This window comes from Melanotaenia boesemani, chromosome 9 (assembly GCF_017639745.1).
Source record: "Melanotaenia boesemani isolate fMelBoe1 chromosome 9, fMelBoe1.pri, whole genome shotgun sequence".
In the NCBI taxonomy this organism is placed as follows: Eukaryota; Metazoa; Chordata; class Actinopteri; order Atheriniformes; family Melanotaeniidae; genus Melanotaenia; species Melanotaenia boesemani.
Genome location: NC_055690.1, coordinates 30,658,450 through 30,674,917, shown reverse-complemented (window position 1 = coordinate 30,674,917; position 16,468 = coordinate 30,658,450). Strand labels below are relative to the sequence as shown.

Genomic DNA, 16,468 nt, shown 5'->3' with positions numbered 1-16,468 from the left:
AAAGCAAAGTGTGATTGCCTACCTGCAAAGCAAGAGCCACTATGATTCTTCATCCAAATTCTCTGAATAGCCTAAAGCTGATTTAATGGGCAACTAAATGCAGTCAATTGAAAATGGAGCCCAAAACTTGATGAAAGAAACCTATAAGAATGAGCAACCCTGGAGGAGATCAACATGTCTATGTCATGACATGTACATGTCTTCAAATGTCTATGAATTACAGTCAGTGATGGCAATCATCTCCTTGCAGTGGAGTTCCTAGTGAACAACAACTTGCATCAAAAGGTTTGGTGGTCTATGCTCCATAGGGATTGAGCAAGGAATACAACTGCAATCTTGCTCAAGGTCTACAAAGGACATGCACCCTCCTGGGTTCTGGGAAAACTTTTAAGCTGTTCAAGTGTCACCAGGAATCCACGTTTGACATATGGCCAAACACTTCTCTCTCAGCACTCTGCCCTTGGAATAGATTTAGTCTAAAAAGTGAAACCTCCCTGTAGTATGAACATGCCCTTTGGGGAATACCACTGACCTGGTCTGCCAGGTCAAGGGCGCATTCAACAATGTCTGTGCAATGTTGTAAAGGCGTGTAAACCACGGTGAACACCCAACTCACTGTCATGCAATTTACGTGTGATGTCCACAGAGAAGTCAAAAGCTCTTTGACCATGTGGCCTAATGGACAAGGCGTCTGACTTCGGATCAGAAGATTGGGGGTTCGAGTCCCTTCATGGTTGACTTGTTCATTAGATGTTGTCTTTGTGGAGTTACCTGTCCATTTGGAGAGTGAACCTTCAACCAGTAACTCAATGAAGTGTAGCTAATATCCTATCCCGTAGAGCGTGTTGTTACTTCTGTTCCATCTGTGGCCAAAGGCTGTTGGATATTAAATCCTTTCAGGTCAGAGGAGGCAGGCATTGCTTACTAAGATGCCAGACCTTGAAGTCCTCTGAGTTGATTTCATGACTATTACTTTAAGCTATGTAAAACAAGAGAGAACAGTGTGACCACCTACCTACCTACCTACCTACAAAGGAAGAGCCCCTTTGATTTGTTCTCAAAACATTGTACATGGGGTAATGTTGGTTTGATTGCAAACTGAATTCTGCTGAAGTATATTTGAAGAAAGCTATTTTAAGGTGTTGTTCATTGGTGTCAGATCTGGCTAAAAAATGCTCTTAAAAAGGTCCACTCTTGGGCCGGTTAGCTCAGCTGGTTAGAGCGTGGTGCTAATAACGCCAAGGTCATGGGTTCAATCCCCATACTGGCCATGCCATGTACAGTTTTGCGAAGACATGTCTATGGAAAACCATCAAAATATTAAATAGGTAAGAGCTAAGTTTGCTAATTCCACATGTGGCCGAAAACCCTCAGAAAGTCACACCATTCAAGTCAGAGCAAGCTTACTTGTGTACAATGACAGGAAGCTTTACCAATGACTATGTGGATGTCATGACTGCAACTTCAAGCTATCTAAAATGAGAAAGCAAAGTGTGATTGCCTACCTGCAAAGCAAGAGCCACTATGATTCTTCATCCAAATTCTCTGAATAGCCTAAAGCTGATTTAATGGGCAACTAAATGCAGTCAATTGAAAATGGAGCCCAAAACTTGATGAAAGAAACCTATAAGAATGAGCAACCCTGGAGGAGATCAACATGTCTATGTCATGACATGTACATGTCTTCAAATGTCTATGAATTACAGTCAGTGATGGCAATCATCTCCTTGCAGTGGAGTTCCTAGTGAACAACAACTTGCATCAAAAGGTTTGGTGGTCTATGCTCCATAGGGATTGAGCAAGGAATACAACTGCAATCTTGCTCAAGGTCTACAAAGGACATGCACCCTCCTGGGTTCTGGGAAAACTTTTAAGCTGTTCAAGTGTCACCAGGAATCCACGTTTGACATATGGCCAAACACTTCTCTCTCAGCACTCTGCCCTTTGGAATAGATTTAGTCTAAAAAGTGAAACCTCCCTGTAGTATGAACATGCCCTTTGGGGAATACCACTGACCTGGTCTGCCAGGTCAAGGGCGCATTCAACAATGTCTGTGCAATGTTGTAAAGGCGTGTAAACCACGGTGAACACCCAACTCACTGTCATGCAATTTACGTGTGATGTCCACAGAGAAATCAAAAGCTCCTTGACCATGTGGCCTAATGGACAAGGCGTCTGACTTCGGATCAGAAGATTGGGGGTTCGAGTCCCTTCATGGTTGACTGTTCATTAGATGTTGTCTTTGTGGAGTTACCTGTCCATTTGGAGAGTGAACCTTCAACCAGTAACTCAATGAAGTGTAGCTAATATCCTATCCCGTTAGAGCGTGTTGTTACTTCTGTTCCATCTGTGGCCAAAGGCTGTTGGATATTAAATCCTTTCAGGTCAGAGGAGGCAGGCATTGCTTACTAAGATGCCAGACCTTGAAGTCCTCTGAGTTGATTTCATGACTATTACTTTAAGCTATGTAAAACAAGAGAGAACAGTGTGACCACCTACCTACCTACCTACCTACAAAGGAAGAGCCCCTTTGATTTGTTCTCAAAACATTGTACATGGGGTAATGTTGGTTTGATTGCAAACTGAATTCTGCTGAAGTATATTTGAAGAAAGCTATTTTAAGGTGTTGTTCATTGGTGTCAGATCTGGCTAAAAAATGCTCTTAAAAAGGTCCACTCTTGGGCCGGTTAGCTCAGCTGGTTAGAGCGTGGTGCTAATAACGCCAAGGTCATGGGTTCAATCCCCATACTGGCCATGCCATGTACAGTTTTGCGAAGACATGTCTATGGAAAACCATCAAAATATTAAATAGGTAAGAGCTAAGTTTGCTAATTCCACATGTGGCCGAAAACCCTCAGAAAGTCACACCATTCAAGTCAGAGCAAGCTTACTTGTGTACAATGACAGGAAGCTTTACCAATGACTATGTGGATGTCATGACTGCAACTTCAAGCTATCTAAAATGAGAAAGCAAAGTGTGATTGCCTACCTGCAAAGCAAGAGCCACTATGATTCTTCATCCAAATTCTCTGAATAGCCTAAAGCTGATTTAATGGGCAACTAAATGCAGTCAATTGAAAATGGAGCCCAAAACTTGATGAAAGAAACCTATAAGAATGAGCAACCCTGGAGGAGATCAACATGTCTATGTCATGACATGTACATGTCTTCAAATGTCTATGAATTACAGTCAGTGATGGCAATCATCTCCTTGCAGTGGAGTTCCTAGTGAACAACAACTTGCATCAAAAGGTTTGGTGGTCTATGCTCCATAGGGATTGAGCAAGGAATACAACTGCAATCTTGCTCAAGGTCTACAAAGGACATGCACCCTCCTGGGTTCTGGGAAAACTTTTAAGCTGTTCAAGTGTCACCAGGAATCCACGCTATTCTGATCCAAGTTTACATATGGCCAAACACTTCTCTCTCAGCACTCTGCCCTTTGGAATAGATTTAGTCTAAAAAGTGAAACCTCCCTGTAGTATGAACATGCCCTTTGGGGAATACCACTGACCTGGTCTGCCAGGTCAAGGGCGCATTCAACAATGTCTGTGCAATGTTGTAAAGGCGTGTAAACCACGGTGAACACCCAACGCACTGTCATGTAATTTACGTGTGATGTCCACAGAGAAATCAAAAGCTCCTTGACCATGTGGCCTAATGGACAAGGCGTCTGACTTCGGATCAGAAGATTGGGGGTTCGAGTCCCTTCATGGTTGATTGTTCATTAGATGTTGTCTTTGTGGAGTTACCTGTCCATTTGGAGAGTGAACCTTCAACCAGTAACTCAATGAAGTGTAGCTAATATCCTATCCCGTTAGAGCGTGTTGTTACTTCTGTTCCATCTGTGGCCAAAGGCTGTTGGATATTAAATCCTTTCAGGTCAGAGGAGGCAGGCATTGCTTACTAAGATGCCAGACCTTGAAGTCCTCTGAGTTGATTTCATGACTATTACTTTAAGCTATGTAAAACAAGAGAGAACAGTGTGACCACCTACCTACCTACCTACCTACCTACAAAGGAAGAGCCCCTTTGATTTGTTCTCAAAACATTGTACATGGGGTAATGTTGGTTTGATTGCAAACTGAATTCTGCTGAAGTATATTTGAAGAAAGCTATTTTAAGGTGTTGTTCATTGGTGTCAGATCTGGCTAAAAAATGCTCTTAAAAAGGTCCACTCTTGGGCCGGTTAGCTCAGCTGGTTAGAGCGTGGTGCTAATAACGCCAAGGTCATGGGTTCAATCCCCATACTGGCCATGCCATGTACAGTTTTGCGAAGACATGTCTATGGAAAACCATCAAAATATTAAATAGGTAAGAGCTAAGTTTGCTAATTCCACATGTGGCCGAAAACCCTCAGAAAGTCACACCATTCAAGTCAGAGCAAGCTTACTTGTGTACAATGACAGGAAGCTTTACCAATGACTATGTGGATGTCATGACTGCAACTTCAAGCTATCTAAAATGAGAAAGCAAAGTGTGATTGCCTACCTGCAAAGCAAGAGCCACTATGATTCTTCATCCAAATTCTCTGAATAGCCTAAAGCTGATTTAATGGGCAACTAAATGCAGTCAATTGAAAATGGAGCCCAAAACTTGATGAAAGAAACCTATAAGAATGAGCAACCCTGGAGGAGATCAACATGTCTATGTCATGACATGTACATGTCTTCAAATGTCTATGAATTACAGTCAGTGATGGCAATCATCTCCTTGCAGTGGAGTTCCTAGTGAACAACAACTTGCATCAAAAGGTTTGGTGGTCTATGCTCCATAGGGATTGAGCAAGGAATACAACTGCAATCTTGCTCAAGGTCTACAAAGGACATGCACCCTCCTGGGTTCTGGGAAAACTTTTAAGCTGTTCAAGTGTCACCAGGAATCCACGTTTGACATATGGCCAAACACTTCTCTCTCAGCACTCTGCCCTTTGGAATAGATTTAGTCTAAAAAGTGAAACCTCCCTGTAGTATGAACATGCCCTTTGGGGAATACCACTGACCTGGTCTGCCAGGTCAAGGGCGCATTCAACAATGTCTGTGCAATGTTGTAAAGGCGTGTAAACCACGGTGAACACCCAACGCACTCTCATGCAATTTACGTGTGATGTCCACAGAGAAATCAAAAGCTCCTTGACCATGTGGCCTAATGGACAAGGCGTCTGACTTCGGATCAGAAGATTGGGGGTTCGAGTTCCTTCATGGTTGACTGTTCATTAGATGTTGTCTTTGTGGAGTTACCTGTCCATTTGGAGAGTGAACCTTCAACCAGTAACTCAATGAAGTGTAGTTAATATCCTATCCCGTTGAGCGTGTTGTTACTTCTGTTCCATCTGTGGCCAAAGGCTGTTGGATATTAAATCCTTTCAGGTCAGAGGAGGCAGGCATTGCTTACTAAGATGCCAGACCTTGAAGTCCTCTGAGTTGATTTCATGACTATTACTTTAAGCTATGTAAAACAAGAGAGAACAGTGTGACCACCTACCTACCTACCTACCTACCCTACCTACCTACAAAGGAAGAGCCCCTTTGATTTGTTCTCAAAACATTGTACATGGGGTAATGTTGGTTTGATTGCAAACTGAATTCTGCTGAAGTATATTTGAAGAAAGCTATTTTAAGGTGTTGTTCATTGGTGTCAGATCTGGCTAAAAAATGCTCTTAAAAAGGTCCACTCTTGGGCCGGTTAGCTCAGCTGGTTAGAGCGTGGTGCTAATAACGCCAAGGTCATGGGTTCAATCCCCATACTGGCCATGCCATGTACAGTTTTGCGAAGACATGTCTATGGAAAACCATCAAAATATTAAATAGGTAAGAGCTAAGTTTGCTAATTCCACATGTGGCCGAAAACCCTCAGAAAGTCACACCATTCAAGTCAGAGCAAGCTTACTTGTGTACAATGACAGGAAGCTTTACCAATGACTATGTGGATGTCATGACTGCAACTTCAAGCTATCTAAAATGAGAAAGCAAAGTGTGATTGCCTACCTGCAAAGCAAGAGCCACTATGATTCTTCATCCAAATTCTCTGAATAGCCTAAAGCTGATTTAATGGGCAACTAAATGCAGTCAATTGAAAATGGAGCCCAAAACTTGATGAAAGAAACCTATAAGAATGAGCAACCCTGGAGGAGATCAACATGTCTATGTCATGACATGTACATGTCTTCAAATGTCTATGAATTACAGTCAGTGATGGCAATCATCTCCTTGCAGTGGAGTTCCTAGTGAACAACAACTTGCATCAAAAGGTTTGGTGGTCTATGCTCCATAGGGATTGAGCAAGGAATACAACTGCAATCTTGCTCAAGGTCTACAAAGGACATGCACCCTCCTGGGTTCTGGGAAAACTTTTAAGCTGTTCAAGTGTCACCAGGAATCCACGTTTGACATATGGCCAAACACTTCTCTCTCAGCACTCTGCCCCTTGGAATAGATTTAGTCTAAAAAGTGAAACCTCCCTGTAGTATGAACATGCCCTTTGGGGAATACCACTGACCTGGTCTGCCAGGTCAAGGGCGCATTCAACAATGTCTGTGCAATGTTGTAAAGGCGTGTAAACCACGGTGAACACCCAACTCACTGTCATGCAATTTACGTGTGATGTCCACAGAAAAGTCAAAAGCTCTTTGACCATGTGGCCTAATGGACAAGGCGTCTGACTTCGGATCAGAAAATTGGGGGTTCGAGTCCCTTCATGGTTGACTGTTCATTAGATGTTGTCTTTGTGGAGTTACCTGTCCATTTGGAGAGTGAACCTTCAACCAGTAACTCAATGAAGTGTAGCTAATATCCTATCCCGTTGAGCGTGTTGTTACTTCTGTTCCATCTGTGGCCAAAGGCTGTTGGATATTAAATCCTTTCAGGTCAGAGGAGGCAGGCATTGCTTACTAAGATGCCAGACCTTGAAGTCCTCTGAGTTGATTTCATGACTATTACTTTAAGCTATGTAAAACAAGAGAGAACAGTGTGACCACCTACCTACCTACCTACCTACCCTACCTACCTACAAAGGAAGAGCCCCTTTGATTTGTTCTCAAAACATTGTACATGGGGTAATGTTGGTTTGATTGCAAACTGAATTCTGCTGAAGTATATTTGAAGAAAGCTATTTTAAGGTGTTGTTCATTGGTGTCAGATCTGGCTAAAAAATGCTCTTAAAAAGGTCCACTCTTGGGCCGGTTAGCTCAGCTGGTTAGAGCGTGGTGCTAATAACGCCAAGGTCATGGGTTCAATCCCCATACTGGCCATGCCATGTACAGTTTTGCGAAGACATGTCTATGGAAAACAATCAAAATATTAAATAGGTAAGAGCTAAGTTTGCTAATTCCACATGTGGCCGAAAACCCTCAGAAAGTCACACCATTCAAGTCAGAGCAAGCTTACTTGTGTACAATGACAGGAAGCTTTACCAATGACTATGTGGATGTCATGACTGCAACTTCAAGCTATCTAAAATGAGAAAGCAAAGTGTGATTGCCTACCTGCAAAGCAAGAGCCACTATGATTCTTCATCCAAATTCTCTGAATAGCCTAAAGCTGATTTAATGGGCAACTAAATGCAGTCAATTGAAAATGGAGCCCAAAACTTGATGAAAGAAACCTATAAGAATGAGCAACCCTGGAGGAGATCAACATGTCTATGTCATGACATGTACATGTCTTCAAATGTCTATGAATTACAGTCAGTGATGGCAATCATCTCCTTGCAGTGGCGTTCCTAGTGAACAACAACTTGCATCAAAAGGTTTGGTGGTCTATGCTCCATAGGGATTGAGCAAGGAATACAACTGCAATCTTGCTCAAGGTCTACAAAGGACATGCACCCTCCTGGGTTCTGGGAAAACTTTTAAGCTGTTCAAGTGTCACCAGGAATCCACGTTTGACATATGGCCAAACACTTCTCTCTCAGCACTCTGCCCCTTGGAATAGATTTAGTCTAAAAAGTGAAACCTCCCTGTAGTATGAACATGCCCTTTGGGGAATACCACTGACCTGGTCTGCCAGGTCAAGGGCGCATTCAACAATGTCTGTGCAATGTTGTAAAGGCGTGTAAACCACGGTGAACACCCAACTCACTGTCATGCAATTTACGTGTGATGTCCACAGAGAAGTCAAAAGCTCTTTGACCATGTGGCCTAATGGACAAGGCGTCTGACTTCGGATCAGAAGATTGGGGGTTCGAGTCCCTTCATGGTTGACTGTTCATTAGATGTTGTCTTTGTGGAGTTACCTGTCCATTTGGAGAGTGAACCTTCAACCAGTAACTCAATGAAGTGTAGCTAATATCCTATCCCGTTGAGCGTGTTGTTACTTCTGTTCCATCTGTGGCCAAAGGCTGTTGGATATTAAATCCTTTCAGGTCAGAGGAGGCAGGCATTGCTTACTAAGATGCCAGACCTTGAAGTCCTCTGAGTTGATTTCATGACTATTACTTTAAGCTATGTAAAACAAGAGAGAACAGTGTGACCACCTACCTACCTACCTACCTACAAAGGAAGAGCCCCTTTGATTTGTTCTCAAAACATTGTACATGGGGTAATGTTGGTTTGATTGCAAACTGAATTCTGCTGAAGTATATTTGAAGAAAGCTATTTTAAGGTGTTGTTCATTGGTGTCAGATCTGGCTAAAAAATGCTCTTAAAAAGGTCCACTCTTGGGCCGGTTAGCTCAGCTGGTTAGAGCGTGGTGCTAATAACGCCAAGGTCATGGGTTCAATCCCCATACTGGCCATGCCATATACAGTTTTGTGAAGACATGTCTATGGAAAACCATCAAAATATTAAATAGGTAAGAGCTAAGTTTTCTAATTCCACATGTGGCCGAAAACCCTCAGAAAGTCACACCATTCAAGTCAGAGCAAGCTTACGTGTGTACAATGACAGGAAGCTTTACCAATGACTATGTGGATGTCATGACTGCAACTTCAAGCTATCTAAAATGAGAAAGCAAAGTGTGATTGCCTACCTGCAAAGCAAGAGCCACTATGATTCTTCATCCAAATTCTCTGAATAGCCTAAAGCTGATTTAATGGGCAACTAAATGCAGTCAATTGAAAATGGAGCCCAAAACTTGATGAAAGAAACCTATAAGAATGAGCAACCCTGGAGGAGATCAACATGTCTATGTCATGACATGTACATGTCTTCAAATGTCTATGAATTACAGTCAGTGATGGCAATCATCTCCTTGCAGTGGAGTTCCTAGTGAACAACAACTTGCATCAAAAGGTTTGGTGGTCTATGCTCCATAGGGATTGAGCAAGGAATACAACTGCAATCTTGCTCAAGGTCTACAAAGGACATGCACCCTCCTGGGTTCTGGGAAAACTTTTAAGCTGTTCAAGTGTCACCAGGAATCCACGTTTGACATATGGCCAAACACTTCTCTCTCAGCACTCTGCCCTTTGGAATAGATTTAGTCTAAAAAGTGAAACCTCCCTGTAGTATGAACATGCCCTTTGGGGAATACCACTGACCTGGTCTGCCAGGTCAAGGGCGCATTCAACAATGTCTGTGCAATGTTGTAAAGGCGTGTAAACCACGGTGAACACCCAACGCACTCTCATGCAATTTACGTGTGATGTCCACAGAGAAATCAAAAGCTCCTTGACCATGTGGCCTAATGGACAAGGCGTCTGACTTCGGATCAGAAAATTGGGGGTTCGAGTCCCTTCATGGTTGACTGTTCATTAGATGTTGTCTTTGTAGAGTTACCTGTCCATTTGGAGAGTGAACCTTCAACCAGTAACTCAATGAAGTGTAGCTAATATCCTATCCCGTTGAGCGTGTTGTTACTTCTGTTCCATCTGTGGCCAAAGGCTGTTGGATATTAAATCCTTTCAGGTCAGAGGAGGCAGGCATTGCTTACTAAGATGCCAGACCTTGAAGTCCTCTGAGTTGATTTCATGACTATTACTTTAAGCTATGTAAAACAAGAGAGAACAGTGTGACCACCTACCTACCTACCTACCTACAAAGGAAGAGCCCCTTTGATTTGTTCTCAAAACATTGTACATGGGGTAATGTTGGTTTGATTGCAAACTGAATTCTGCTGAAGTATATTTGAAGAAAGCTATTTTAAGGTGTTGTTCATTGGTGTCAGATCTGGCTAAAAAATGCTCTTAAAAAGGTCCACTCTTGGGCCGGTTAGCTCAGCTGGTTAGAGCGTGGTGCTAATAACGCCAAGGTCATGGGTTCAATCCCCATACTGGCCATGCCATGTACAGTTTTGCGAAGACATGTCTATGGAAAACCATCAAAATATTAAATAGGTAAGAGCTAAGTTTGCTAATTCCACATGTGGCCGAAAACCCTCAGAAAGTCACACCATTCAAGTCAGAGCAAGCTTACTTGTGTACAATGACAGGAAGCTTTACCAATGACTATGTGGATGTCATGACTGCAACTTCAAGCTATCTAAAATGAGAAAGCAAAGTGTGATTGCCTACCTGCAAAGCAAGAGCCACTATGATTCTTCATCCAAATTCTCTGAATAGCCTAAAGCTGATTTAATGGGCAACTAAATGCAGTCAATTGAAAATGGAGCCCAAAACTTGATGAAAGAAACCTATAAGAATGAGCAACCCTGGAGGAGATCAACATGTCTATGTCATGACATGTACATGTCTTCAAATGTCTATGAATTACAGTCAGTGATGGCAATCATCTCCTTGCAGTGGAGTTCCTAGTGAACAACAACTTGCATCAAAAGGTTTGGTGGTCTATGCTCCATAGGGATTGAGCAAGGAATACAACTGCAATCTTGCTCAAGGTCTACAAAGGACATGCACCCTCCTGGGTTCTGGGAAAACTTTTAAGCTGTTCAAGTGTCACCAGGAATCCACGTTTGACATATGGCCAAACACTTCTCTCTCAGCACTCTGCCCCTTGGAATAGATTTAGTCTAAAAAGTGAAACCTCCCTGTAGTATTAACATGCCCTTTGGGGAATACCACTGACCTGGTCTGCCAGGTCAAGGGCGCATTCAACAATGTCTGTGCAATGTTGTAAAGGCGTGTAAACCACGGTGAACACCCAACGCACTCTCATGCAATTTACGTGTGATGTCCACAGAGAAATCAAAAGCTCCTTGACCATGTGGCCTAATGGACAAGGCGTCTGACTTCGGATCAGAAGATTGGGGGTTCGAGTCCCTTCATGGTTGACTGTTCATTAGATGTTGTCTTTGTGGAGTTACCTGTCCATTTGGAGAGTGAACCTTCAACCAGTAACTCAATGAAGTGTAGTTAATATCCTATCCCGTTGAGCGTGTTGTTACTTCTGTTCCATCTGTGGCCAAAGGCTGTTGGATATTAAATCCTTTCAGGTCAGAGGAGGCAGGCATTGCTTACTAAGATGCCAGACCTTGAAGTCCTCTGAGTTGATTTCATGACTATTACTTTAAGCTATGTAAAACAAGAGAGAACAGTGTGACCACCTACCTACCTACCTACCTACAAAGGAAGAGCCCCTTTGATTTGTTCTCAAAACATTGTACATGGGGTAATGTTGGTTTGATTGCAAACTGAATTCTGCTGAAGTATATTTGAAGAAAGCTATTTTAAGGTGTTGTTCATTGGTGTCAGATCTGGCTAAAAAATGCTCTTAAAAAGGTCCACTCTTGGGCCGGTTAGCTCAGCTGGTTAGAGCGTGGTGCTAATAACGCCAAGGTCATGGGTTCAATCCCCATACTGGCCATGCCATGTACAGTTTTGCGAAGACATGTCTATGGAAAACCATCAAAATATTAAATAGGTAAGAGCTAAGTTTTCTAATTCCACATGTGGCCGAAAACCCTCAGAAAGTCACACCATTCAAGTCAGAGCAAGCTTACTTGTGTACAATGACAGGAAGCTTTACCAATGACTATGTGGATGTCATGACTGCAACTTCAAGCTATCTAAAATGAGAAAGCAAAGTGTGATTGCCTACCTGCAAAGCAAGAGCCACTATGATTCTTCATCCAAATTCTCTGAATAGCCTAAAGCTGATTTAATGGGCAACTAAATGCAGTCAATTGAAAATGGAGCCCAAAACTTGATGAAAGAAACCTATAAGAATGAGCAACCCTGGAGGAGATCAACATGTCTATGTCATGACATGTACATGTCTTCAAATGTCTATGAATTACAGTCAGTGATGGCAATCATCTCCTTGCAGTGGAGTTCCTAGTGAACAACAACTTGCATCAAAAGGTTTGGTGGTCTATGCTCCATAGGGATTGAGCAAGGAATACAACTGCAATCTTGCTCAAGGTCTACAAAGGACATGCACCCTCCTGGGTTCTGGGAAAACTTTTAAGCTGTTCAAGTGTCACCAGGAATCCACGTTTGACATATGGCCAAACACTTCTCTCTCAGCACTCTGCCCTTTGGAATAGATTTAGTCTAAAAAGTGAAACCTCCCTGTAGTATGAACATGCCCTTTGGGGAATACCACTGACCTGGTCTGCCAGGTCAAGGGCGCATTCAACAATGTCTGTGCAATGTTGTAAAGGCGTGTAAACCACGGTGAACACCCAACGCACTCTCATGCAATTTACGTGTGATGTCCACAGAGAAATCAAAAGCTCCTTGACCATGTGGCCTAATGGACAAGGCGTCTGACTTCGGATCAGAAGATTGGGGGTTCAAGTCCCTTCATGGTTGACTGTTCATTAGATGTTGTCTTTGTGGAGTTACCTGTCCATTTGGAGAGTGAACCTTCAACCAGTAACTCAATGAAGTGTAGTTAATATCCTATCCCGTTGAGCGTGTTGTTACTTCTGTTCCATCTGTGGCCAAAGGCTGTTGGATATTAAATCCTTTCAGGTCAGAGGAGGCAGGCATTGCTTACTAAGATGCCAGACCTTGAAGTCCTCTGAGTTGATTTCATGACTATTACTTTAAGCTATGTAAAACAAGAGAGAACAGTGTGACCACCTACCTACCTACCTACCTACAAAGGAAGAGCCGCTTTGATTTGTTCTCAAAACATTGTACATGGGGTAATGTTGGTTTGATTGCAAACTGAATTCTGCTGAAGTATATTTGAAGAAAGCTATTTTAAGGTGTTGTTCATTGGTGTCAGATCTGGCTAAAAAATGCTCTTAAAAAGGTCCACTCTTGGGCCGGTTAGCTCAGCTGGTTAGAGCGTGGTGCTAATAACGCCAAGGTCATGGGTTCAATCCCCATACTGGCCATGCCATGTACAGTTTTGCGAAGACATGTCTATGGAAAACCATCAAAATATTAAATAGGTAAGAGCTAAGTTTGCTAATTCCACATGTGGCCGAAAACCCTCAGAAAGTCACACCATTCAAGTCAGAGCAAGCTTACTTGTGTACAATGACAGGAAGCTTTACCAATGACTATGTGGATGTCATGACTGCAACTTCAAGCTATCTAAAATGAGAAAGCAAAGTGTGATTGCCTACCTGCAAAGCAAGAGCCACTATGATTCTTCATCCAAATTCTCTGAATAGCCTAAAGCTGATTTAATGGGCAACTAAATGCAGTCAATTGAAAATGGAGCCCAAAACTTGATGAAAGAAACCTATAAGAATGAGCAACCCTGGAGGAGATCAACATGTCTATGTCATGACATGTACATGTCTTCAAATGTCTATGAATTACAGTCAGTGATGGCAATCATCTCCTTGCAGTGGAGTTCCTAGTGAACAACAACTTGCATCAAAAGGTTTGGTGGTCTATGCTCCATAGGGATTGAGCAAGGAATACAACTGCAATCTTGCTCAAGGTCTACAAAGGACATGCACCCTCCTGGGTTCTGGGAAAACTTTTAAGCTGTTCAAGTGTCACCAGGAATCCACGCTGATATTCATGATTCCAAAGTTTGACATATGGCCAAACACTTCTCTCTCAGCACTCTGCCCTTTGGAATAGATTTAGTCTAAAAAGTGAAACCTCCCTGTAGTATAAACATGCCCTTTGGGGAATACCACTGACCTGGTCTGCCAGGTCAAGGGCGCATTCAACAATGTCTGTGCAATGTTGTAAAGGCGTGTAAACCACGGTGAACACCCAACGCACTGTCATGCAATTTACGTGTGATGTCCACAGAGAAAGCAAAAGCTCTTTGACCATGTGGCCTAATGGACAAGGCGTCTGACTTCGAATCAGAAGACTGGGGGTTCGAGTCCCTTCATGGTTGACTGTTCATAAGATGTTGTCTTTGAAAGCTGAGTTAATGGGCAACTAAATGCAGTTAATTGAAAATGGAGCCCAAAAGTTGATGACAGAAACCTACAAGAATGAGCAGCCCTGGAGGAGATCAACATGCAACATACAGTAAATCTTTATGACCTGTTTACATGTGATGTCCGATAATCTGCTCTGAAACGCGTCGTAGCCACCAATTTGGCATATTGAAAGTTCAATATTTCAGAGCTGTTTTTCGAGGCACGCCGACAACTTGTGCATTGTGACTGCTTGGATTGTCGACTTGAGCCGGAATGTAGCCAATTAGAGAGTGATCTGCTGGGGACCAAGGTAGTAAGTAAAGCCCGTGTTCACCATGTCTCCTGTCTGCTATTTTTTTATTTCTGTAATTGTCTGTTGACAGTAGTCCCAAAACCATCATCATTGCCTCTTCCTATATATCCCCTTTCATGCTGTGCATTGTGTTTTCTGATTGTTACGTTAGTTTTTCTTTTGCTGGTTGTTGCCATGGTTCTTCCTTTACGTTTTGACGTTTGTCCAGCTCGGAGGACTAGATTGTAGATGATTTGTGGGACAGCATCGTCATGTTTGTGTTGTTCTGTCATTACATTATTGGAGTACACTACACACAGTACGATCAAAACTGAATTTTTTTTATCTTCATATGTGAGGACTCAACCAGATAAAAAATCTCATAAGATTAAAAAAATTGTTAGGTGTGTACTAGGCTTAAGATGCCAGATCTTGAACTCTACTGTTATTTTTTCACGACTATTACTTCAAGCACCTAAAAAAAGTGAGAACATTCGACAGTTTCAGTACAGGACAGATATCCGCTGTGTCTTAGGATACCTGAAGATGACAGGTATGGTGCTGTGCAGCAAAACATCTCACGAATATCTATGTCTAGTACTTTTGCAATACTAAGGACAACTAAATTGCTCAGATAATCATCTTTGTTTTTTGAGAGATATAAAAGATACATAGTGATAGAATTATCTAAAGGAGTTTTACAGTGTTTCTTTCTTATATGATCTGTATCATATTTAGTTTTTATCATAATTAGATTAAACAAATTGATTACATTAGTAGAGCTTCACATATCTGACCTTATACGGTACCTGTAGGTTTTGACTTAAAACATGTCATAGCATTGTGGAACTAATGTCACTGCACTGCATTTATACAGAGAATAAAAACTGACCATGTGGTCCAGCTGGATGAAAGGATGGATTCATGTAGACTACTTATCATTATAAAAGCCTAAAGTAAGGTAGGGAAGCTATTTTTGCCAAGATTGTGTAGTATTTAAAGGTCAAAACTTTACCCTTTTTACAGTGTAAAGGGCTGTTTAATCTTGTTTATGAAGGATCACTAGTTCAACACCAAAGTCACTGTATACCTTGTCCTCTTTGTAATACTGAAGCCACATGGCTGACTGCTGAAAGAATGTATACATGTCTAGATGCTCTTGCTTTCACAAGGGATGTGCAGCATGACTTCTTTCTATATAAATTAAAACTTTGTTATATACAGTACCTCAACAGTAGGTTAATTTATAGTACTGTATCTAACTCACTTCTTGAAAAAATCACATCTCCACATCAAGTTGCTTTGCTCAGAAAGGCAAACTCCGGTACTCATTTTGACAAAATCACAGATTTCTTATGATGGCAGCATATGAGAAGCAGTAAATGAGAAATAGAGTCAGAAGATGAATGTTTCTGAGAGCGTTTAAACAAGCCAAGATGATATATCTTATAAAAGAATGTGTGTATGCCAAGATGACTCCTCCAAGCCATCCTAATATATCAAATTCCCCCCCCAGTTACAGGACTAGTCACTTTGATTCTTTATGAAAATTATATAAACATGACAGCAAAAGTAAAAATGTTCTGTAAGCCTTAATGATTTATCAGACAAAGAAAAAGCATTTCAAGGTTTAAAAAACTCCAGTTTCCCAAAGACAACTAAAAGCAAGGAAAGAAAGGAATAAAGGAAATCATTTGTCAAACAACTCTTTTAGGATTATAGTTGTAAACTACAGAGTATAGCTCATCTGTCAAACTTCAGCACACAGCTAAGTGAAAAGGCATGGTAAGTTAAGTCCAGGGTGAACATTACGGTTTCTTTTCACGATCTCGGTTCACATTCTCTGCCTCCACAAGCCAAACATGGTGATAACTAAAATCGGGTGATATCATGCTTGCTATGTCATTCTGTTATTCAGATTATATTTAATTCCAGAACCAGTATAGCTGCAGACTGCAAGAGTGTGAACTTAAAGGTACATCTGTGTTGAATGAAA

At 41.8% G+C, this 16,468-nt stretch overlaps 18 non-coding genes across 18 annotated transcripts; all 18 read left to right on the top strand.

Annotated features, from left to right (window-relative positions):
• The first annotated feature begins 664 nt into the window (after window positions 1–664).
• On the top strand, window positions 665–737 carry trnar-ucg. Its single transcript has one exon. It is a non-coding gene; the product is annotated as a tRNA-Arg (tRNA).
• A 460-nt stretch (window positions 738–1,197) lies between these two features.
• Window positions 1,198–1,271, top strand: trnai-aau. The gene has a single exon. It is a non-coding gene; the product is annotated as a tRNA-Ile (tRNA).
• Window positions 1,272–2,148: 877 nt separating this feature from the next.
• Window positions 2,149–2,221, top strand: trnar-ucg. The gene has a single exon. It is a non-coding gene; the product is annotated as a tRNA-Arg (tRNA).
• Window positions 2,222–2,681: 460 nt separating this feature from the next.
• trnai-aau lies at window positions 2,682–2,755 on the top strand. The gene has a single exon. It is a non-coding gene; the product is annotated as a tRNA-Ile (tRNA).
• An 891-nt stretch (window positions 2,756–3,646) lies between these two features.
• Window positions 3,647–3,719, top strand: trnar-ucg. Its single transcript has one exon. It is a non-coding gene; the product is annotated as a tRNA-Arg (tRNA).
• A 464-nt stretch (window positions 3,720–4,183) lies between these two features.
• Window positions 4,184–4,257, top strand: trnai-aau. Its single transcript has one exon. It is a non-coding gene; the product is annotated as a tRNA-Ile (tRNA).
• A 1,422-nt stretch (window positions 4,258–5,679) lies between these two features.
• On the top strand, window positions 5,680–5,753 carry trnai-aau. The gene has a single exon. It is a non-coding gene; the product is annotated as a tRNA-Ile (tRNA).
• An 877-nt stretch (window positions 5,754–6,630) lies between these two features.
• Window positions 6,631–6,703, top strand: trnar-ucg. The gene has a single exon. It is a non-coding gene; the product is annotated as a tRNA-Arg (tRNA).
• Window positions 6,704–7,175: 472 nt separating this feature from the next.
• On the top strand, window positions 7,176–7,249 carry trnai-aau. Its single transcript has one exon. It is a non-coding gene; the product is annotated as a tRNA-Ile (tRNA).
• Window positions 7,250–8,126: 877 nt separating this feature from the next.
• Window positions 8,127–8,199, top strand: trnar-ucg. Its single transcript has one exon. It is a non-coding gene; the product is annotated as a tRNA-Arg (tRNA).
• Window positions 8,200–8,658: 459 nt separating this feature from the next.
• Window positions 8,659–8,732, top strand: trnai-aau. The gene has a single exon. It is a non-coding gene; the product is annotated as a tRNA-Ile (tRNA).
• Window positions 8,733–9,609: 877 nt separating this feature from the next.
• On the top strand, window positions 9,610–9,682 carry trnar-ucg. Its single transcript has one exon. It is a non-coding gene; the product is annotated as a tRNA-Arg (tRNA).
• Window positions 9,683–10,141: 459 nt separating this feature from the next.
• Window positions 10,142–10,215, top strand: trnai-aau. Its single transcript has one exon. It is a non-coding gene; the product is annotated as a tRNA-Ile (tRNA).
• An 877-nt stretch (window positions 10,216–11,092) lies between these two features.
• Window positions 11,093–11,165, top strand: trnar-ucg. The gene has a single exon. It is a non-coding gene; the product is annotated as a tRNA-Arg (tRNA).
• A 459-nt stretch (window positions 11,166–11,624) lies between these two features.
• trnai-aau lies at window positions 11,625–11,698 on the top strand. The gene has a single exon. It is a non-coding gene; the product is annotated as a tRNA-Ile (tRNA).
• An 877-nt stretch (window positions 11,699–12,575) lies between these two features.
• Window positions 12,576–12,648, top strand: trnar-ucg. Its single transcript has one exon. It is a non-coding gene; the product is annotated as a tRNA-Arg (tRNA).
• A 459-nt stretch (window positions 12,649–13,107) lies between these two features.
• On the top strand, window positions 13,108–13,181 carry trnai-aau. Its single transcript has one exon. It is a non-coding gene; the product is annotated as a tRNA-Ile (tRNA).
• An 898-nt stretch (window positions 13,182–14,079) lies between these two features.
• On the top strand, window positions 14,080–14,152 carry trnar-ucg. Its single transcript has one exon. It is a non-coding gene; the product is annotated as a tRNA-Arg (tRNA).
• The last annotated feature ends 2,316 nt before the right edge of the window (window positions 14,153–16,468 follow it).